This window comes from Chrysoperla carnea, chromosome 2 (assembly GCF_905475395.1).
Source record: "Chrysoperla carnea chromosome 2, inChrCarn1.1, whole genome shotgun sequence".
Taxonomy (NCBI): Eukaryota; Metazoa; Arthropoda; class Insecta; order Neuroptera; family Chrysopidae; genus Chrysoperla; species Chrysoperla carnea.
In genome coordinates this window covers 93,030,577-93,056,182 of record NC_058338.1, presented here as the reverse complement: position 1 = coordinate 93,056,182, position 25,606 = coordinate 93,030,577, and the positions used below count along the sequence as shown (strand labels likewise).

General features: G+C 30.9%; 1 protein-coding gene and 1 non-coding gene across 2 annotated transcripts in view; one reads left to right on the top strand and one right to left on the bottom strand.

Moving 5' to 3' along the window:
- LOC123293845 (protein pellino) overlaps nt 1–25,606 on the bottom strand; it is a 72,363-nt gene that overhangs the window by 25,075 nt on the left and 21,682 nt on the right. The window lies entirely within an intron of this gene.
- LOC123294339 lies at nt 7,653–7,839 on the top strand. Its single transcript, XR_006535089.1, has one exon. It is a non-coding gene; the product is annotated as a U2 spliceosomal RNA (small nuclear RNA).

Here is a 25,606-nt window from a genome sequence, read left to right as displayed (position 1 = left end):
TTCTATGAACACCTATACCAAAATTTTGTTGGTAGCATCAATATTTTTAAGCGTTACAAACTTGGGACTAAACTTAGTATACCTTGCATATTACTTATATGCATGGTATAAAAAGCGATTTTCCAGATAAGAATGGTTAAAGTTACATTTGAATTTCAAGCACTGCGATTATGCCCTTTACTTTATCGATTTGAAATTTGGATAAGTTATAGGTACTCATATTCTACCTACCTTGGTTACTTTTATTTTTCGAAAATTCTGTTAATTTTCCCAATTTTCACTGTTCACATCCAGGTATAGTGGAAAACGAAAAAGTACCTAAGTGTAAACACTAAAAATTGTAAAAATTAACAAAAATTTCGAAAAATAAAAGTAACCAGGGCAGGTAGAATATGAGTACCTATAACACATCCAAATTTCAAATCGATAAAGTAAAGGGTATAATCGCAGTGCTAGAAATTCAATTTTTACTTTAACCATTCTTATCTGGAAAACCGCTTTTCTTTATAAATATTTTTCTCCACCAATTAATATTTAAGAGGAGTCTTAAAAAAATTACAAAGTTTCACGCCAATCAAATAATGATTTTACGCAATTCGCTCCGTGTGTGAGTTTCGTTTCCATGGTAACGATACACTACTTTAATTATAGAATTGTATGGATGCATATATAATTGTATGGATTGCATTTAAGATTTACATTGAAAATTTAATATTATTGTTTCAATTTAAATAAATAATTATGAAAATTTACATTTGAAAAATAATATTTGTGCAATTTGATTTCTTATTTTCACAATTTTTAATGCAATAAGTTTAATTAGTTAGTGTTTTACAATAATTTAAAATTGACATTTCTATAACATTAATATGTAAAGAATTGCAAATAAGTCATAACAGCCTCCTTTAACGCCAAAATTTTTCACTGGAAGCGCTGGAATCGATTTTATTGTCCCTACCATGACTACGCACCCAACAAATAGAAAAATGTATATAGAACCGTCTTAAATATAAAAATTGGTTGACGTTCGAATCATTACAATCTATTAACGCGTTTGGTCTCTAGAGCGCCACAAAGGACCGAACATGCACACATAAACTGAATATGAAAATCGACGAACTATGTTCAATGGGGTATCATTGAATAGGTATTTCAAAATCCTAACTAATAAAAGGGTAACATAAAAAATTTAAAATTTAAATAATAAAAAAACCCGCTGCGTTTAATAAAAACTGAAAAGAAGTAAACATTCCCGTAGTTTACAGAAAATTTCCCAACAATGGGTCCTGACTGTTTAAATCGCTATGTAAATTAATGGACTTTTATTTTTTTAAATTTATTTTTTTAACGAACTTCACTAGGAAAATTATTACGTTTACAACCGAATTTATGCGTTTATTTTGCTGATGTAACGCGCCTTATAGATAAATAAGTAAGAACCGACCTACTCAAATAAATTATTAACGAAACTACGTTAAATGGTTCTTTTAGTACCCTTAAAATAACTTTTTATCCAAATCGATAAGAACATTTTTGTGATTTTTACGATTCTAATTGAATCCAGTTATTTGTAAAAATCGATAAAATGGAAAAAGTACAAAATACAAAATATTTTTTGTCTCCACCTTTGGATCGTAAAGTAATTACAAGACCCAAAAATCAAATATATTATTCATTTGACTTAGTCAAATATTTTATAAGAAATTATTTGAAATCGATTTAAAATGTCGTAAAAAATCATAGAAATTATGAATCCAATCAGCAAATCCCCATTTTTTAATTCCTAGAGTTAAAATTGAGACTTATTTAATGAGTTTTATTGAATTCAGAAATAAAAACATTAAAAGGGTACGCATCCCTTCGAAAAAATCGGCTCTTTGATTATTATAACGTAAAAATTTAATAAAAAATATTTAGGTATTTATTGTAATTACTTTATATTTTAATTATTTAATGGCGGGACTATTGAGTAGAAGAAGCAACCTTTAACATAATCGTAATAATGTGCAGGTATGTGCAAGACTTTATGACGGTTTTAGATTTTACAGTTTGTACTTATATTTGTCCTTTGTAGGATATGTCCTTAATTGAAGGACTGGTTTTATCATGTTTTATTCCAAATTGTAAAGAAATAGATATTAAATTCCTTTCAATAAAACAGATATTAATAGAACTGACCGATAGCATTTAAAAGTACGGCCAAACACGAAGGCAAACACCAACGAAAATAGATAAGTATCAAATGGATATATAACTATATAACTATATAATATTGCAAAGTGAATACAATCGTTATAGTCTAGTGCAGCTTATTAGTTGAGGGAATATGACCATTAAAGGAGGCATGGGCAAACAGAAGTCCCCCGGACTTCTTACCTAAAATACGAGTAGGACAAAGAGACAAAAATTTTTTTTTCTACCGATCTCATTACTATTGGAGAAACTGAGATAGCTAAAAGAATCGGATACCCGTCTCGCTTCCTCCTCTATGAGCAATGCGGACTTGGATAAAGAGACACGCAATAAAGTTATAACGATAATGACTTCGACTTAAAATAACTCGCCCATGCCTACATTAAAGCAACCCGAAGAACTAAGTCCAATTTGATGTCAGAACATAATGTACCTCATCAAACTCTTCAACTTTTGTTTAAGTTATCTTTTTATTGATTAACTACAAAACGAGATACAGTGCAACCTCGATATAACAAATCTGAAGGGAACCAGTAAATATTCGTTATATCAAGTAATTCATTAAACTGAGGTTTGTAATATTGAGGTTAAGTTGGTCTAAAATTCGTTATAAAGAGGAAAAAAGTGTCGGAACCTCTCGCGACATGAATTACATACTATGGAGCATACTAACTGTCATATATTGGTGGGACTTTATACGTTATATAAAGGTTTTGAATTGATGAATTTCGTTATTTAGAGGTATTTAAATTTTTTAATATAGTTGAAAATTCGTTATAAAGAGACTGGTCGCAAAAAATATTCGTAATGTAGAGGTATATTTTATATTGACTCTTATGGACAATTCAAGGGGATTGCGAAAAATTTGTTAAATCGAGGAATTCGTTATATAAAGGTTGCACTGTATTAGCTATAATAGATAAGAATGATCCACCCTGTATATATTTATCAAATAATTTTTGTTAGACTTCAAATTTTAGATTTAACGGGACAAAAAATGATTACAGTAGTTAAATACCATCAATACTTAACATGACATTATAAGGCAATTTCAAGCGCGCAAATTTCAGTATCAACTTTTTGACTAAACTACCTTTTTTGTAAATCCTAAAGCGAAAAATTTACGCGAGTTGTATAATTAAATGCCTATATTTTAGTCAGTTTTCGATATTATTACCTCGATTATATACAGAATGTTCGATTTACATCTAAGAATATAAATATCACGAGTTTGACAGAGTACATGCGTTAAGCAATGCATCTAAGTAAGAGGTATTATAGGTGTTGTGACTTGTATCGTGGCTTATCTGTTGTGGTTCATCTTTTCAACTAAGAAACTCCCACTCTCCAAGCGACTTACAACTATCTCAACGCATATCGAAGCTTCAACACATGTATATAATACCTCTCACTTATTGTTAGATGCATTGCTTAACGCATGTATCCTGTCATGCTCTTGATATTTATATGCCTAGATGTAAATCGAACATTCTGTATATTTTTACTAAAAATGTGTGCCACTCATTTCATTTATAGACATTCTACCCATCCTGTATATCTTTCTGATAATTTAAGAGAAAACAAGTGAAAACAAACAATTGACTGAGTTAACTGTTGAAATACCATGTATAGACAGTGTTGATGCGCAATCGTTTGTTTTTTTGACGTCACGTAAATAACAAAAGATATTCACTTTTAAATAGACACACACACAACTGATATTCCTATATTAATACATATTATAAAATATGCACCTAATTAACGCCTTCGTGGGTAAACAGTGATGTTTACAAAAAGATGTTTCAAACAAAAGTTTTTTATTTTTTTATAAGAAACATTTTTTACATTTAAACTTTTGTTCTATCTCTAACGGTTTACAAGATGGGTCCTACGGACCCAAGATCCGATTGACCTATGATGCTCATTTACGAACTTGACCTCACTTTTTACGTCCTGAGTACGCTGTAAAAATTTCAGCTCGATATCTTATTTCGTTTTTGAGTTTTCGTGTCCACAGACGGACGGACGGACAACCGGAAATGGATTAATAAGGTGATTCTATGAACACCTATACCAAAATTTTTTTCGTAGCATGAACATTTTTAGGCGTTACAAACTTGATATACTATGTATATTTCATATATACATGGTATAAAAACCGACTAGTGAACTTATGCCGTTAAATGAAAGCTGGTTTGATGATGATAATAATATGACATATACATTGCTAACGTCATAATTTACGTACGTTTATACATACATACATATATACATACATACGTAAATACATCCCCTAAACATTCCTTTTATTCTGGTTGCTATGAGGGTAGTTAAGAATGTCTATAATAATTGTCAAGACTACTCATATCAAATACTACGGTATATGTACGATTCTGTAAAAGTATTGTAGACAGTAAAAAAAATGAACCAAATTATTTCACCTTCTTCAATGAATTTTCGTAATTTTCATAATTTTTGTTATTGAAAAAATGTGCCCGATCTTAAAATCAATTACATTGATTATTGATAATGCAGAAGTTAGGAACATTGATATGTCGTTCTTTTTGCTCTTTCAGTTAGAGGCTGTGGTTTCTGGCTGTCCTTAATTTTAAACAAATTTTAAGAAGTCTAATTTTCAATTTTTTTTTACTTTAAATACGTTTATCAGACTTAATTTTTTATTGCAGACACTTTTATCATTGCAAAGTATGTGCCAGGCGCGATTTTTTTCTTTTATTTAAGGTAGTATGGGAAAAATATAAAAATAAACTTAGAACAGTTAGCCTTTTATTATATTAAAGGCAAGCATCTTATTAATTTTTTATTCAAGTTTGAGGATGCCTTATCGACTTTTTTAATGAATATTGAAAATTAAAAATCGTAGTTTTTACATTGACTCAATGGGATCCCATGCGTTATTCTTTATACAAGACCAAAATTCTCATATTTCCAAAAAACTGTGTTCACATAATAATGCACCAAAAAAAAGCTTAAAATTTAAAGAATTTAAACGTCACAAAAAATTGTTTTTATAAAATAGACAATTGACTCCGAAAATTTTTAAAGACCATAACTCGGCGCTTTAAACAATTGTAACATTGCCAAATCTATTATTTTCATTATGATATAGAAGATTTCTAGAATATAATATGTCGATAATATAGGAATTATAACTACAATAACTAATAATGTATGGTCAAAATACTATTCATTTTTCTTGTAATAGAATTTTATGGATTATTAATTGTTATAAAATCGGTTTAATTATTATGATAAATTATGGTAATGTGTATTAAATTTTGTACGCTATTTAAAATTTTGGAAAAAAGGTGGTCTGTTGACGACCCATACTACCTTAAATAAAAAATATTATTATACCATGTATATATGAAATATACATAGTATATTAAGTTTAGTCCAAAGTTTATAACGCCTAAACATATTCATGCTACGAAAAAAATTTTGGCATAGGTGTTCATAGAATCACCTAATTAGTCACTTTCCGGTTGTCCGTCCGTCCGTCTGTGGACACGATAACTCAAAAACGAAAAGAGATATCAAGATGAAATTTTTATAGCGTACTCAGGACCTAAAAACTGAGGTCAAGTTCGTAAATGAGCAATATGGGTCAATTGGGTCTTGGGTCCGCAGGATCCATCTTGTAAACCGTTAGAGATAGAACAAAAGTTTAAATGTAAAAAATGTTCTTTATAAAAAAATAAACAACCTTTGTTTGAAAAATTTTTTTGTAAACTTCACTGTTTACCCACGAGGGCGCTTATTAGGTGCAAATTTTATAGTACGCATTCCCATGTAGGAACCGCCATAGTTGAACGACGGGGCCTAGCCTGGTCCAGTACTGGGGATCTCAGCTTTGGCGCCCCGATATTGGCCCATGCTTGAGCCAAGATGAAATAATTAGCCTTGGCCGACCCAACGATTGCCCGAGCCTGGGACAAGGCTGGGTTGCCCAGCCTTGGCCGATCCAATGATTATCCAAGTCTGGGCCAACATTGGTTTGCCATAGAACGGCCAACGCAAGGGAGCCCAGTCTTGGGCCAAGACTTGGCATCCTAGCCTTGGCCAATCCAATGATTATCCAAGCCTGGGCCAACATTGGTTTGCCATAGAACGGCCAACGCAAGGGAGCCCAGTCTTGGGCCAAGACTTGGCATCTTAGCCTTCTCCAATCCAATGATTATCCAAGCCTGGGTCAACATTGGCTTGCCATAGAACGGCCAACGCAAGGGAGCCCAGTCTTGGGCCAAGACTTGGCATCCTAGCCTTGGCCAATCCAATGATTATCCAAGCCTGGGCCAACATTGGTTTGCCATAGAACGGCCAACGCAAGGGAGCCCAGTCTTCGGCCAAGACTAGGCATCCTAGCCTTGGCCAATCCAATGATTATCCAAGCCTGGGCCAACATTGGTTTGTCATAGAACGGCCAACGCAAGGGAGCCCAGTCTTCGGCCAAGACTAGGCATCCTAGCCTTGGCCAATCCAATGATTATCCAAGCCTGGGCCAACATTGGTTTGCCATAGAACGGCCAACGCAAGGGAGCCCAGTCTTGGGCCAAGACTTGGCATCCTAGCCTTGGCCAATCCAATGATTATCCAAGCCTGGGCCAACATTGGTTTGCCATAGAACGGCCAACGCAAGGGAGCCCAGTCTTGGGCCAAGACGTGGCATCCTAGCCTTGGCCAATCCAATGATTATCCAAGCCTGGGCCAACATTGGTTTGCCATAGAACGGCCAACGCAAGGGAGCCCAGTCTTCGGCCAAGACTAGTCATCCTAGCCTTGGCCAATCCAATGATTATCCAAACCTGGGCCAACATTGGTTTGCCATAGAACGGCCAACGCAAGGGAGCCCAGTCTTGGGCCAAGACTTGGCATCCTAGCCTTGGCCAATCCAATGATTATCCAAGCCTGGGCCAACATTGGTTTGCCATAGAACGGCCAACGCAAGGGAGCACAGTCTTCGGCCAAGATTAGGCATCCCAGCCTTGGCCAATCCAATGATTATCCAAGCCTGGGCCAACATTGGTTTTCCATAGAACGGCCAACGCAAGGAAGCCCAGTCTTAGGCCAAGACTAGGCATCCTAGCCTTGGCTGACAATATTCAATTATTGAAGGGAAATCGCAGAATAAATCGTCATATTATTATTATTATTATTATTATTATTATTATTAAATTAATTACATTGATGACATAAACTCCTGAAATGGACACCTTTGACATTGTAAAAATTTTAAATACCTAACAAAAAATGGCATATACAACCAAAAGGTATACAATGCGCATGTGTAATACTGTTTATGGAGTAGGTACATGTACTTACAATAACTTCCTCCTTCTCTGTCTTTTAGTCACTATCCTTTTTACAATGTAATATTTATTTTTAAAACCTCTCACAAGTAAGATGTTCTAGTAATGTGTATATAAACATACAATGTTATCGCTTCTCGTCTCAATGAGCTAAGCTCAACGTGCAATAAGTGTTCTTATCAACTCAATATCTGGTACGCCTCGCATTGCAAGACCAGTATATTAAACTATTATTTGGAACACGGTAGATTGTTAGGAGCTCTTCTACCGCGGGTTGACTCAGTGTTGCGGTACAGCTGGGATTGGCCCTGTCAAATAAATCACAAAATAGAATTCTTCATAAAATAATCTTAAAACTCAACTATGGACTAGCCCTGCCAACCAGGCATGGGCCAGACTTAAAACTTAACTATGGCCCAGCCCTGCCAGCCAGGCATAAGCCAGACCTAAAACTTAACTATGGCCCAGCCCTGCCAACCAGGCATGGGCCAAACTTAAAAATTAATTATGGCCCAGCCCTGCCAACCAGGCGTGGGCCAGACCTAAAACTTAACTATGGCCCAGCTCTGCCAACCAGGCATGGGCCAAACTTAAAAATTAGCTATGGCCCAGCCCTGCTAACCAGGCGTGGACCAGTCGAGGTAACCAGTCTTGGGCCAGCATTATCATTCCAGACTTTACCCAAATCTGGGCCAAGTCTGGCTTACAAGTCTGGCCCAGAGTTCTGCATAGTTGGACCAAGACTGGGCCAAGTCTGGGCCCGCCATACTTTCCTACATGGGTTAATATGGGAATATCAGTGTGTATGTAGCTATTTAAAAGTGGATATCTTTTTTTATTAACGCGACGTCAAAAAACAAACGATTGCTTCATCAACACTGTCTATACATGGTATTTCAACAATTAACTCAGTCAATTGTTTGTTTTCACTTGTTATGCATGTAATTTTAATATTATGTTATTAATGTATACTAAAACCTAAAATTAATTTTCCAGACGTTAATTCGATTGTAAAATTTGAAAAAAAAAGTTATGAAGTGTTGCAGTGTTGATGTTAGCGCGGATTAAGTAACAATTGTATGTATTTTGTTATTTTAGTGATCACTTAGTTCGAATTCAGCAATTATCACAAATTTTTTATTTATTATCATATGTAACTCTATTGGATTTTTTCATCTATTTCACTTTTGTTATCTTGAACTTTTTTTATTATATTTTTTGATAGCTCTGTATTGTTTTAATTGCGAGTTGATTTGGTTGACTTTGTCGACTATAGAGGAGTTGTTTGGGTTCTGAAGATTTTAGCCGTTACGTTCAAAAATGGGACACTATTACAGAAAACGGAGATATTATCATAAACTATGTAGAAAAGTTTGAATTTTACATGCATTTTTTGTAATAGTGTCCCATTTTTCGAAAAACTCAACCTAACCAAATCGTAATTACAACAACACTCCTGATCTTTAAAATTTTCAGTCAATTTTTTTGGTATTTGAATGTAAATGCTAATGCTAGACTCCCGGACGTTAAATTTATTTATATAAAAACAATTTGCTTCAAATTTTTTGCTATCGAATATATACGTCAAGTTAAGTAGAAGACGTAGGGAATAGGGAATAACAACGTTTAATGACACATACAAAAAAAAGGAAGAGGGGTTCTATTACGTCATACATGATAAAATATTTTTATTAAATTCATCATCATAATATAAAAAAAAAAGTAACGCACAGGCTGAGCATAGCACACACAATATCTGGAAATGTTTTTTTATCACTTCATTAGGTCCCTAATGTAGTAAAGTGTATGATGAACAAAATAATATATTACTTCATAAATTATGGCATAAAACTTACTAAAAAACACCTCTTTAAGTGAAATGTAATGATTGTTTACGTTTCTTGTCACTTTAGTTTAGAGGTAAATGGATTTACGTTGATGGGAACGGAAATATTGGTAATTATTTTAAAAAGTACGAGTCTATTTATTTTTGGGTATAAAATATAACTTTTTTTAATGCTTATAAAAAAAAATAAAGTGTACAATCGTACGACTCCTATCATCAACGAAGTTCCTTGCAATTTTTCTTCAATTCCAAAACGCACCAAATTTTCTGATATTTTGTAGATATTTAGTCATATTTCGACCTGAGGGGATTCATTTTGGTCGCTAACCCCCTCCATTGTCTGCGCCGGTCCATCAATTTTCAAGAACAAATAGATATAGGCCCGTTTCTATTATTAATACAAATTCGAAAAAAATATCATAAATAGTACATAAAAAGTGCTACCTTCTCATTCTATTACTTATACCTCCCTCCCCCCGTTTCCGAGAAAACAATTTGTCAATTTCAAAAATTCAATTGCTAATAACTATAGAACGGGTAAAGATACAGGATCGAGATTTAGCCTAAAATACGTATTTTTTAAATATCTTAGCAATAGTTTTCCAAAAAAAAAAAAAACCGGCTTTTAAAAAATTCTCAGAACCGTAAAAAAAAAATCGTTTTAGGGAAAATTTTTGTCCAACTTTTTTGAATATTTATTTTTGTTAACATTAAGAACCCACCCTCCATGGTGGAAAAGTGTGTACCTCAAAAAAGTTGATCTCAATATAGAGCGACTGACCTATAGTCAATAATTCGAATGATTATATTGTGTACCAAAAATTAGTCTCTGGTGTGCTATATTCAAAGACCTACATATTTCAACTGCACTTAATTAAATATTGAAACAAAAGAATAAAAGGTCAAACTAATCAATTCCATTTGAATTAACTACAAATTATATACAGGATATTTTTTAACAACACCATTATGAAAACTTTTTGGAGACACTTAGAATCTTAACAAAGATTCATCAGTTATTCTTGAATACGTTGAGATTTCAACTTTCGCCATAATCAGTCAATTATTCAAAATCAACAAAAGGTACCCTAAAAGTGTAGAACATGACTGAGACATTGTGACTAGAAATTCATTGAAGAGGTTTCCATTTTCATTAGTGCCCTTTATAAGCAGGTAAATTTTTAGATTCGAGTTGTGAAATGTTACAAAAAGTTTGTTGGTCTAAAGAAATTTATTTTTTCAATTTTGTAATAATTTTTGTATTTTATTTTTATAAGTGTTATACTGGAGTAAAACTAAGCAAAAAAAGACTGTTATATGGAAAAAAAGTTCGGGCAGCGAAACTTTGGGATTTTTTTTTTCACATCAAAATAAGTATTTTTTGAAATTTTTTACTTTCGCGGAGTGGTGCAACATGTCTAACCAACAAAATGGCGTCAAAAATGGAATTTTTTCAGATATTTTATCATTTTTATTTTATATTCGCAAGAGGAGACATCATTGCATATCCAAATTTGGTACGTTTGTAGTCAATGTTAAGAACTACTCCTCATATTTGGGGGGGGGGTTTCGTCGCTTCCCCTCTCAGTTATATATATATGTATACATACATATGGTAAAACAATTTATTTGACTGTAACTTGAAAAATATTTGATTGATTTTAATGAAACTAATATCAATAGTAGGTTTTATTACTAAGAACTTTCGGTTACAGTTTTAGCGAAATCCGTTAAATAGTTCGTCCAAAATTTCCAATTTAGTGAATTGTTTAAAATGGCTGCCATTTTATCCTACGGGGTTAAATTTTTTTTTTAATTGTAGCATTTTTTATTATCTTTCGATTTTATAATAAGTTGCTTACCCGTAAAATGACTCCTTGATCCATATTTTTGCGAAAAACGGAAAATTTAATACTTTCTGGAAATAATTGTTTGAGGGGTGAATGGACTAGCTTTGGGGGGTGTTTTTTGCTTTGGCTTCAGAAAACTATTTTTAAAAAAGGTCTATATGTTTTAAAGCAAAATTTTTAAGTTTTAACCACCGTGCTATTAGGGGAAAGGGGTGTATGGAATAAATGTATTTTAAAAGATTTTAAAAAGAGGTCAAAATAGTTTTAAATGCTAAAGTAACCCAAAACTTTAGATGTTTTTATTAATATAGCCCTTTTTACAACATACACCCCCCTCCCCTCCCGATTTCATATTCTTTGCAAATTAAAAATTTGTATGACGTATAAAGGGGTTTTTGGGGTCGCTGATCTCTTCTGAAAAAAATTCCATTTTTGACGCAAATTTGTTAGTTAAACATGTTGCACCACTTCGCGAAAGTAAAAAATTTCAAAAAATACTTATTTTGATGTGAAAAGAAAAACCCCAAAGTTTCGCTGCCCGAACTTTTAATCCATACACAAGGCGTAATTTTACTCTACTATTAGTGTAATGTGTTACATGAATAAATTAAGCTACTGACGATGATTGCGTTGCTATCGAAATATCGATATTTAGCGAAATATGAGTCTTTTTATTTATTTATTTATTTTTTTAATTGTAGAGGAAAGCTTGGAAGATTTATCAAAAGGAAGCCACTAACGAAGTTTCAAGAATGTATTTATAATTTAAAAAAACCCGTGGTGTCCCACGATCTAAAGATTCCATAACTTCTACAAAAGTGGGTTATTATTAATTCTACACGCAAGACATTTATTTAAAAAGTCCCTGTATAAAGTGTTTTTCTCCAAACTATTTTATTTTATTTATTTTTTTTCAAATAAAATACTCAATTTGATTGAAATTAAACATCAAAATTATTGAGTACATCGACATGTAGGTCAATGGCACTATCGTTTACATTCAATTTACTCTCAATGATATTGAGAAGAGATACACTGACTGACTGTTCATTGTAATTGTAAGAGGTATACTACGGTGTGTTCTATCCAAATAGTAATATTATGTTTATTTATTACACTCTCTGATAGTGATGCTGATCATCTGAGTCTAGCTGGAGTATGGCGAGTGAGTATAGGGCATACAAAATAGAAATAGTATTAAATATTATAAAAGATTTGTTTACAGTTATTATATTAATTATTACCTATTATCTATTATGTTGATGAGAGTATGGTTTGTTTATAAAGGATGTTTATTTTAGAGGTTCATATCTTTGAGTTGGCAACTATCTTTGGCGCCTGCGGTGGCAGTTGACGAAAGTGTACCAAACAAGTGACAAACGGAACAATAGGATAGCGAGAATGCACTTGCCGATGATTTAAGCTTATCTAAATTTAATCGGCTAAGTAGCCGAGCGGGTTAAGTCACCAATAATTTTATCTGTTCAACTACTTAGACGAAGGTTGCTGGTTCGAATCGAGGCAGTGGTAAATTGAGCACACTGTCGTCATTTGATAAGAACGAAGTAATCGACTCCACTCACATTGTAAAATTAATTGTTTGTATAATATTCGAATGTAGTTGAAATAAATAAAGATTAAAAATAATGATGTGGGTGACTTCTGTTATACACATATAATACATGACAAACGGAGGTTAAACCCCATTATTATTATTACTAACCTACACAAATCTTATAAATATAGATCCAGTTAGTAATGTTTTTTACACCCGATCCAAAATTATGGGTGTTAAGTTTGACCGCTATGTGCGTATGCCTGTGGCATCGTAGTTCCTACACGGATGAACCGATTTTTATTATTTTTTTTTTTAAGGTAGTACTATCGGTAATAGACTTTGCATTCAGAATTTAATGAAACTTGGCATAGTTGTCCATTATTATATCATATTTAACCAGTTAAATTTTTTGGGGCCTTCAGAGAATTGAAAAAAAGATATTTTAACATTGATCCTTAAGGGAAATAACAGATTTTATTTTATTTCACAAAACTGGAGTTCAGATTTTCAGTTCTCTGAAGGCCCCTAAAACTAACTGGTTACTTATGATATAATAATGGACAACTATGCCATATAATGGACAACTAAGTTTCATTAAATTCTGAATGCAAAGACTATTATCGATAGTACTACCTTAAGTAAATTTAATCGAGTTTTCTTAGATATACAGAATGTCCTATAATTGACTGCAGAATAAGCTTATCAAAACAAACAAAAAAACTCTTCACCAAATTTCGATCTGATGCATAATTTTTTAGATGTATCAATCCGAAGTGTGTGGCTCCATGGCTGGAGCCACACACTTCTCACTCACAGAGTCCTGAAATTCACAATAGGTGTTCACTCACTTATATGGAGGGGACTATAAAAAAACGGTAAGCTAATTTAATTGGACTGTTTTTTTTTTACTTTATCTCACTTTCTTAATAAAAGTCTCTCTTCTTTCGATTGATCAATCATTAAAATTCTTAGAATATTTTATTATAAATAAGTTCTCACTCACAGAGTCCTGAAATTCACTATAGGTGTTCACTCACTTATATGGAGGGGACTATAAAAAAACGGTAAGCTATTTAATTGGACAGTTTTTTTTTACTTTATCTCACTTTCTTAATAAAAGTCTCCCTGCTTTCGATTGATCAATCATTAAAATTCTTAGAATATTGTATTATAAATAAGCTACACCCTTAGTAGAGCAGGTGGGCACAGGTATTTGAGTTTGCAAATTGTTCACACTTTGTCAATTGATTGAATTTGTGTCGTGTTCACAAAAGCTTATAGGTTAATTTTTCGGATGTTTCTCGAAATCCTATTGATCCAATTTTTGAATACCCCCGCCTCCACAGAAACAGACAAATTCCAATTGTTTGAAACAAGTAAAGCTACTTTAGTTTTTTTGGATCAGTTCACGTAAAAAAGACTAATTGTGATTTTTATCTGAAGTTCACCGTTTTCGAGATATTAATATTTTAATGTTTGGACAAAAACCTTAAAGGACATTTTCAAAGTTGGAAAAAGGAAGCTAAAAATTAAATTAAATTAACATTAAACTATTAAAAATATTTTTATTTGTTTTAATTTCAAGTTGTGAACCTTTAAAAGAAACACCCGTTATGTACTTAGATTGTACCAAAGTCTAGTGTGTAGAGGTGCTGTGTGGGGATTTAGTAGGTGATGGATGCTGTTACATACATAGAGATGGTTGAGGTTGTATTCAGTCACTACTAGATCGACACAAAATTTTAAACTATCTATATACAGTGCGTCGCGTTAAACCGTTTTTAAGTCGTCGTTAATTGTTTCACGATAACTCAAAAATGAAAAGAGATATCAAGCTAAAAGCTTTTTATAGCATACTCAGGACGTAAAAAGTGAGATTAAGTTCGTAAATGAGCAACATAGATCAATTGGATCTTGTAAACGTTAGAGATAGAACAAAAGTTTAAATATAAAAAAAAAATGGTATTTCTAATTTTTTTTTTAAATAATGCAAGCACTGGCATTAAACACTTTCTATACAGGATATTTCATCAATTAACTCAGCCTATTGTTTGTTTTCACTTGTTTAGTTTTAAATACAAATTTAAATATAAAATATTTTTTAAAGGACAATCTTTTATTGTACTAAAAGTAGAAAATAACCTTTTCTTTGAATCACTCATACATGGCTATTTGTAAAAGCTTGAAGCAATCCAAATCATCCTTGATATTTTAAAGTGAGCGCCTCCAGATTTAACAAATATTCATGTATGAGTGACTCATAGAAATAGTTATTTTGTATTTTTTATTACAATAAAAGCTTGGCTTTTAAAAAGTATTTCTATCAAAAAAAATGTATGCGTCAGTCCAAAACTAACAGCGTCAAAAGTGAAACTTTTTATGTAATTCAAAAACTGTCAATGAGTGTACAAGAAAATACATTGCAGCAAAGAAAAATTGACTGGAAATTATAATAAAAATGATTTATAATAAAAATCAAGAAAAATCTACAGACTATCCCGAATTAATTACTACGGAAGTTTCACTTGTACGTATATGTATATAGTTTTATGTATATGTAAATAATAGTACGTACGAGTGAAACTTCCGTAGTAATTAATTCGGGATAGTCTGTAGATTTTTCTTGATTTTTATTATAAATCATTTTTATTATAATTTCCAGTCAATTTTTCTTTGCTGCAATGTATTTTTTTGTACACTCATTGACAGTTTTTGAATTACATAAAAAGTTTCACTTTTGACGCTGTTAGTTTTGGACTGACGCATACATTTTTTGTATCTTCATTGACAATAACTGAGAATAAAAACAATATTAAAAATATTAAATAAATAAATAAAGATCGACATATAAGATTTAAATGTAAGTAGGTTTGAACTATCCTTCTTTAATAAAAAATTATCAAAAAAAGATAGTAGATACAAACATTTACTATTTATTGTAAATTATAAAATGAATATTCTAAACAAAGATATCTCTAAACATATATTAAATAGATATAGACATTACATATAACATTTAATAAATAAAGATCGACATATAAGATTTAAATGTAAGTAGGTTTGAACTATCCTTGTTTAATAAAAACGCTAGTGTCCCATAAAAAGTTTCACTTTAATAACATTTAATAAATAAAGATCGACATATAAGATTTAAATGTAAGTAGGTTTGAACTATCCTTGTTTAATAAATAAATGGTATATGTACAGTTATCAAGTCCCACGGCCTCTCTCACTCTGCTGGAGTAAATGGTAATAAGAAAGAGACAATGAGTTTAACAGTTTTGTTAGCTCTACGAGTTAACTCTCATGACAAAACGCTAGTGTCCCATAAAAAGTTTCACTTCAAAAATTTTTATATTGTGAACAATAATAGAAAAATTTAATAATATAATTGACACGCGGTATATGAGTTTGTAACTAAAGTTTATTCGTCTATGTACAAACTTCTACTTAACAGATGTAGTTTTGAAATATTGAAAATTGATAGTGTGGTTACAACAAATCTTTATGTTTTAACATTTTGAGATCTTTAACTTATGTTCGTGCAATAAAGTTCTCGTGATATCGGATGAGGCTATTTAGTTTATCATTTCCATTTTTGCACAAAATTTGGGACATTATAAGCAGAATTTTGAACTTCTCTTGATAATATTAAGTACCTCTGTATATAGAAATATCTGTATATAGAAGTCAAACGAGTATTTCGGATATATTATAAATAAACGTGCCCTATAGGTCTTTGGTCAAATGTAATTAATATTCTACGAAAATTAGATTTATAACTTTATACTTACTTAAGTCTTGTAATAATCTAATACATTAAGGAAGAATTAGAAGTACAGTCATAGATAAGTTTATGATTTAAAAATAAATGTATAAAATGTGATAAAAGTTTGCTTTTTTATCATTCATGAAATTCCGATTAACGGCCGAGGGAAAATTTTATGTTCAAAGGTTTTTCTATTTTGAACTTCAACTATAAAATTATTTTTTCTTATTGTCCAAAGATCTGTGAAAGTTAATCTTATTTCCAAAATAAAACGCAATTTCAAGTCATTCAATCATTTCATTTCAATTTATTTAAATTTTTGATTATTTAAGAGATAGCAGGGGACAGAAATTATGTAGGTATTTTTGCAAGGACATTACAGAAAATGTAACGCAAGGATTACGAAACAGAAGGGTTTTTCTTAGTTTCAGTTGGATCTAATTGTAAATCGAAATCAATTTTTCAGCAATAGGGGAGAATCCTGACATCAAAGTGGCCATATTACCCATAAAAATGAAAAACTAGACTTATAACCATGACAAAAGTGAAAGTGAAATTAAAATTGAATAAAAAACGAAGAAATCAAAAGTTGCCCATTTCCTTTTAGCAAAACAAAGTTTTATATTTAATCTCTATGGCGATACCCACGTATGACGTCATTAGTAGGTATCTTCCTCTTTCTTTAATTAGGAATTTTAAACGTTCATATTTGGCATGCTAGTAAAGATTTTTAAAAACCAACTTCACTTTTCTATCCGTGAAGTGAGAACTTTTCATCTGAAGTGATAAAAAAAATTTAGTCCGATCCCCTATTCAATCCAATAATCTAAGTAGATATAATTGGAAAGGTAGATCCTAGAGGAAAACCTCGATACCCTTTTGGTCGTCAGAAAATAATCCGAAAAGAAATGTCTCAAATTTTTCTAATAACTCTTTTCTTTATCAAGATTAAAAATTTTTCTTTATCAAGATTCAAGATGACAAAATCGATCGCTTAAAATCTTTAATCATTATTGAATTTTCAACAACAAAATTCGCAAATTAATTTGCACACGAATTATGATATTTTATATGGACATGTTAAATATTTGATCATGTATGAAGGTCAAATCCAATCACACAATTGTAATTTTGAAATTTAATTAATTATTTTAAAAATAATATATTTTTAGAAATTTATTTAAGCAATTTAGATACCATAAAAATGAGAATGATCAAAAAAATTTTATTTATCAATTAATCATCCTTTTACACGTTTTCTGTGAAAAATTCATTTAGGATAAATTAACTATCAAAGTCAGTGTTTTTACCAAAAAAAGTTCTTCATTTTTATGGTAATTTTGGTATGATTTTAAAGCTTGAATAAAACTTAAGGACTAAAAAACCAACATTTATTATTAATTTATTTTTTCCGAAGCTATTTTTCCGCGATTACCGTTATTTTTAAGGAATAATAATGGAGTATTTTAAAATATGTATTTGACCTAGTTATTTACAATGTCTTACACCTTTCTTACTTTAGTAACTCGATAGGCTTCGTTAAAATACCGGAAGTCTATCGATTATTGGTTTTAGTTATACCAATAGTTATGAACTATACTTATACCAATTCATTATGCAATCAAGAGAAAAACCATTCAAGGAAACAGAGGGGTTTTCTTAAAAATAATAATTTGCTTAGCTCATTTTTTTTTTCTATCGCATGTCTAGATGAAGCCCCTCAAGAAAATAAATAAATAAATTACATTGCTTGCTTAAAGACATTATGTAATAATTGAAATAAAAAAAAAAGATTTCTTAGAAAAACCTCATAATATTAATTTTATTCAAAAAATTTTAATAATTTATGATTCTTTATGCGACAAAAAGTTGTACTCTTGAGCAAGAATAGAATAAACTTTCCCAAATAATTTTCTGTTGTATAAATTTTTCAGATGTGTAAATTTATGACGTAAATAAATTGACCAATTAATCATAGATTTTCTTCACAGAAAAAAAATAGTGAAATTATTTTAAAACTGTTATTATTAATTACTCTTAATATTGTGATTTTAGGCCAAATTTTAAAAAAAGAAGTTTTTGTGACTTTCACAATTTTAAAATAAAGTCAGTCTTCTGGATTTTCTAAAGTTATGAGAACTTAAAATCACGAAAATTTACTTCATTTAATTTCTAAATAAAGATATACTAAGAACTTGTCTGTCATTCATAGAAAAAATCGAAATATCACAAACAACTATTTTTTTTCGTAATTTAATAAAACTTGACAATTGGACAAATTATTTTTATAGTATTACCTAAAATACTATAATTAACCTTATATTTTGGAGAGATTTTTGACTGTGTCTCAAGAACTATTAATCATTAGTTGCCCCTTGTCAAATAAACTGAATTTTGTATTCTTTAAATATTTTTAGAACTACATATTCCAAAAACATCATAAATTTCCAATTTTTATCCCATGCATATATGTAATATGCAAGGTATAATAAGTTTAATCCCAAGTTTGTAACGCTTAAAAATATTGATGCTAACCAAAAAATTTTGGCGTAGGTGTTCACAAAATCACCTAATTAGTTCATTTCTGGTTGTCTGTCGTCTGTCTGTCTGTCATCACGATTACTCAAAAACGAAATAAGATATCAATGTGAAATTTTAATAGCTTTCTGAGGACGTAAAAAGTGAGGTCGAGTTCGTAAATGAGCAACATAGGTCAATTGGGTCTTGAGTCCGTAGGACCCATCTTGTAAACCGTTAGAGATAGAACAAAAATTTAAATGTAAAAAACATTCCTTATAAAAAATAACCAGCTTTTGTTTGAAACATTTTTTCGTAAATGTCACTGTTTACCCGTGAGGGCGCAAATTGTATAGTATGTAATTATGGGAATATCAGTTATGTATGTGTGACATGTATGTATGTGTAATGTAATAGAGTCATCATCACTGTCTATGCATGGTATTTCAACAATTAACTCAGTAAATTGGTTGTTTTCACTTGTTTAATGTCGTTTTAAGTGTACCGATAAAATCCGTCCGATAGTCGCCCAGATTTTTTACAAACTTCTGATATTTTCACCATACTTTCCTGATAATCTCTAGTCCTTCCAGTGTGTAGCCACTCTAGCTTAACAGACTTTTATTTGATTTTGTAGGTTTCTTTAGTAAATTTTTCTTAGAATCTCCTGTGTGCCAAATTTGGTTTAGCAATCATTTATTTCATTTTCTTAGTATTTTTAGTAAATTTTTCTTAGAATTCCTAGTATTAAGTAAATAAATTTCTCTTAGAATTACAACTTTTTCTATGTCACATATGATCAAGATTCACCAACGTATATAATCCACTTGACAATACTACACTTTAATAAGCTATATAATGATATAAGAGCTGGCAGCCCCTCAAAAAAGTTGATTTCAGTACGTCTGGATTTTGATTATCTCTTTTCTTGTTGAAATAGGGTAAGGGAAAAGTACGCCTGGCACATTTGAGAGGGGCTTACTGCGTTTACTAGTACGAATTCCCGAAAAAATTTCCAGCTGTAAAAATTGCTGATTTTAATCCGTCAGCATTCGCGTCAACCGTTCGAACATCCTTAGTCGCGTGATAATTGCTCACGCGTTAAATATTCTTTAACTTTGTAAATGATAGCCTCTACATAATTTTATATACATTTTATTTCTAATTTAAAAACAAGTGAAAACAAACAATTGACTGAGTTAATTGTTGAAATACCATGCATAGTCAGTGTTGATTTTTTTATCACATAACACATACATACATGTGACACATACATAACTGATATTCAAGTATAGTGGATACCGCCTAATTGGCCCTCACACGAGTAAATAGTGATGTTTACGAAAAAATGTTTCAAACAAAAGTTGTTTATTTTTTTATAAGGAAAATTGTTTACATTTAAACTTTTTTTCTATCTCTAACGGTTTACAAGATGGGTCCTACGGACCCAAGACCCAATTGACCTATGATGCTCATTTTCGAACTCGACCTCACTTTTTACGTCCTGAGAACGCTGTAAAAATTTCAGCTCGATATCTTTTTTCGTTTTTGAGTTATCGTGTCCACAGACGGACGGACGGACAACCGGAAATGGTCTAATTAGGTGATTTTATGAACACCTATGACAAAATTTTTTTCCTAGCATAATTATTTTTAAGCGTTACAAACTTCGGACTAAACTTAATATACTATGTATATTTCATATATACATGGAATAATAGTTAGATAACGTGAATATGAATGATGTTTGAGAGTGAAAATATTAGAGCAGAGAAATAATTTCAATAATTTAATTAATTTTAACTAATTTCATAAAATTTCGATCACAAGTTTCTTTTAATTTACTGCGGGCGACTTATATTAAACTAACAAACAGGTCCGAAAATTTCCGAATCTAATATTTTTTTGTTTGCACGTTTACTCTCGTGATGAGAGAAATTCTCACAATTTCTGAAGGAATTTAAAAAATATTTAAAAAAAGCTGTAGATAGGTTCAACAAATTTGAAAAATTCATGATGCGAAAACAAATAAAATTAAATGAAGATAGAAAAAGATTCAACCACAAATACCATTTGAATAATGCAAGTTATTTATGTTTTAAATTGGCCATGTGCAAAATGCTAACGCGAGTGTTGACGGGTTAAAATCATGTGAAGACAATTTTTTTAAATCACTTTTTCTGTTCCTTTAATTCAATTCCTTAATTATAATTCAAGACAGTTTTACTGTTGCTAACACCGTGCCAAATAATATTTTAATAATTATTAAATAAAAATATGCGATGAAGTCTTTGGGGACCGCCGATGGAAGTGAAAAAAAAACTAACTAGCTTGCGAATTATATATAATGTAATATATTATTTATATGCGTTTCCACCACTTATGTCATGGGTTTGAATTTTTTGGTTTTTGCAGAACCCTCAAAAACTTTTTGTAGTAAACCGAATCCTTCTATCTACTTGAACATACACACAAAATTTCATTAAAATCGATTCATCCGTTTGAGAGGAGTTCAATTACAAACATACGCGAAGATGGTGACGGTTGACATAAAAAGTGCTCAACGGATTTCGATATTGCTAGCAGTTCCCCATAGCTGAATGCCGTAAGTCCACGACAGGTTTAAGTATTGTTTTATACACTAACACTTTATTGTTCAATGATAGCTTAGAATTTTGACCCAAGAGCCAGTATAAATTAGAATATTTCAAATTTAGCTGTTTGCTTTTCAACCAGATGAGTTTACGCCAAGTAAGTCTTCTATCAAGGTGTGTACCCAGATATTTGACTTCATTTGACTGTGGAAAACTTACACCGTTTATTATAACAGCTGGACACGTTTCTTTTCTCAAACTGAACGTTACTTGAACGGATTTTATCTCGTTAACTTGAATACGCCATTTATTCAACCAATGTTGTATTTTATCGATACTTGTCTGCAGTTTATGAAGAGCTGAATTTGGATTCACATCAATGGATGGAATAGTAGTATCATCTGCAAATGTAGCTGTTATGTTTGTGTCATCGACCGTTAGATGCGCGGTATAAATTAAATAAAGAGTTGGACCCACCAGACCGCCCTGAGGTACACCAGAATGGATTATATTAAGTTCAATAAGGAAAGAAATATCGGAAAATCATCCTTAAAAAATCGTCTTAAAATAAATTCTGAATAACGTTGCCAGCGCTGGTCCTGGTACGATAATATTTTAATAAGTTTTCATATACGACCAATTTCTATACACTCAGCTTGTGCATTATTGATTTATTATTGACACCATATTCATATTATATTATTTCATATGAGTAGGTGTCTTATTATAACACCATAATAGAATTAGACAATAAAAAATGTTACAATGATATTTACAGTAACGAGTAACGACACTAACACAGACAAAAGGTGTTTGGATTGTTACCTGAAAATAGTCTGTATTACATAATCAAATCACAAAAAAGGTTTGGGACAAAGACCATAAATGCCAATGAAAATGTTCATCGGGTGCATACAGAATGTCTGAAAAAACTATTTCAATTTATTTAATACTAGAGATAAATCAGATTATAGCTTATTATTTCATAGATCACCAGCATTTTATACAATAAAATTTACGAGCGCCAGGGAAATTTTTATATGAAATTGGACTTGAAAGTCTAAATCTATTTTGAAAATTTTAGGAAGGGTTGCCCGATTATTTAAATAAATAAATGACTTCAAAAGTAGGCATATTTAACATTGATCTTATGGGAAAACGGTGGATGGATGATATGTTTTCATAGATTTCTCCAAAACCCGTCGATGCTATTTAAACTAAAGTTAAAACCTTAATATATTATTGATAAAAAAAAACCGTCCGATTAATTAAGGATGTGACAATATATGACTAAAAGTAAGAATAAAATTTTCCGATATCTGGAGTAATTTTTAAAATATTGAAAGTTGAAAATAACTCAAAAAAGTGCATTGGTGGTCGTACTACTTTAAGGATGTATGAGCATGGCAACAATGTTTTGATTTAAAGGTTCAATATTTTAAAAGGTAGTTTTTATTGAAAATCGATATAAAAAAATACATTGACTCTTATGGAAAAATCTCAAAAAACGACATATTTTGAGTTTTTCACAATTTTCACTTGGAATTAAAAAAAACTTTTGTGTCTCCATCCATATAAGGGATGTAAGAGCAGGGTAAATTTGGGATTGAAATAACTCATATCTTACTTTCAACTTTGATGATGAATTTTGTAATAACTTTATGAATGCAGACGAAAAATGAGAATAAAATTTTTCGATATCTGCCTTGGCTTTCGAAACATCGAAAACTGAATAATTAAACAAAATTTTCGATATTTTGAAATATATATCCAAAAATTGTATTCTTAATTTTCGTCTCATATCGTCAAGTTATAAAACAAAATTCACCATCAAAATTTGAAAATATATATTTTTTTAATTTGTGCTCCGCTACCGTGCTCGTAAATCCTTAAATTTAAATTATGTAAATTTATATAATCGATTTCTTTCATAACAGATGACATTCGCTAGTGTTGACATCTGTAAATACATGACATCCATGAATGTCACTTTTAAGTATCATAAATTTCACTACCAAAAAAATATATGTATACTCACTGTCAAAAAAAATGCCACAGTTAAAACATTCTAAGCGTACTCATCATATCTTATGTTATAATAGTAACACTTAGAATGATTTAAAACGAGCATTTTTTCTGGCATTGAGTATACTTTCAGATAGTAAGAAATTAGGGCACCTCATTTTTTCGCATCTTCCTAAAGTTTGAAAAGTTTTTTCAGCATTATCGATCGGTAAATTGAGTGAAAATTTTGTTGTGAATCGTATCGATAACATTTCGAAAAAATTATTTTCAAAGCCTTTCAAAGATCATAGAACAATATTTTGTTTAGGATTTTCACGGTATCCAATTTCATAATTTCGATTGATATAGAAACTTCTTAAATCAAGGAAAATTTTATGTTTTCTAAATCAGGACCTTATTTCAATTTCTTTGACAATTTTTATACCTATTATCATTTGCTAGGATCTTTCATGGAATTTCATTGAAAGTTCCGTCCATTTTAATCAAAATCGAAGTATTTTTAATGCCAAAATGAGCTGTTTTGTCTATAAATAACAATTTACTGAAGGGTTCTTCTCTCTATCAAATGGTTTTTTTTTTCTATTTCAGCAAGTCCACAAATTTCTTGCACTTAGAGATATTAAAAGACCAGAAAAAATTCAGTATATTAGAAAATACATCGACCAGGAGTTATAAAATTTCTAAGTGAAAATCCTTGTTTTTGGTTATGTATCCTCCTTCACATGTCATTTAATATTCATTGAGTTAATCCAGTAAATTCTAAATCGTAAATGATAGTGTTAATTACATATAAATGATGATAATATAATAACTTTGATAGAATTTAATTCAAATGATTTAAGATGAATTTCATAAACTGGATCAACTGGTTTTCCTAGAATCTAGTACATTAGTGTTTTAGTTGGAAACTAAAAGTTTTGTTAACTAGATATTTTAGATTTGTCATACGTGATGCAGTTATGATGAATAAGGTAGGTAAGTATTTATCGTAGACATAACTGGACGGAAAAATGTTTCACATCATCTCTAGAGTACTAAAAAGAAAACTGATCCGTAAGAAGAGTACTTACTTACTGATTATAAATGCTCTTGGCATTGATTACACAATCGCTTATTAGTGTGACCTTCATAGCAATTAAAAAAATTCATAATTTCGTCGTATATTTACTTCGATACTGATTAAATTTTTATTTTTTTAAATTTTGATACAAATTTAACATAGTTTTATCAAAGTCATTATCATGATCAACGCAAGAAATAAGCTACCTTAATATCAGAACATGTAGATAAAAACGAACCGTCATAAGATCTATCAAAGAAAAGTTCGACTTCGAAAAATCACTCACTGATTGAGACAAGCAAAAAATATAATCTGGAATTTCGACAATTTCAGCGTGAACTTCAATTATTGTGTGAGATTTCCCAGAGACCAATAAGGCAGGCACTGTAAACTTAATGATACTCTCCGAATATTGGATTAAGGCAGTACAGTGCAACCTTAATATAACGAACCTCAATATAACGAATTCCTCGATTTAACAAATTTTTCGCAATCCCCTTGAATTGTCCATAAGAGTCAATTTAAAATATACCTCTACATTACGAATATTTTTTGCGAACAGCCTCTTTATAACGAATTTTCAACTATAATAAAAAATTTAAATACCTCTAAATAACGAAATTCGTCAATTCAAAACCTTTATATAACGTATAAAGTCTCACCAATATACGACAGTTAGTATGCTCCATAGTATGTAATTCATGTCGCGGCAGGTTCCGACACGTTTTTTTACCAAAAAAATTTTTTAAGTTAACATTTAATTACCGACATAATGTATGTAACCTCCTGAATACCTACTTATATGGATTTTACTGCATTTAATTTTGTAAACTAAGGAAAAAATTTTGTAGCCTACCTAATTGT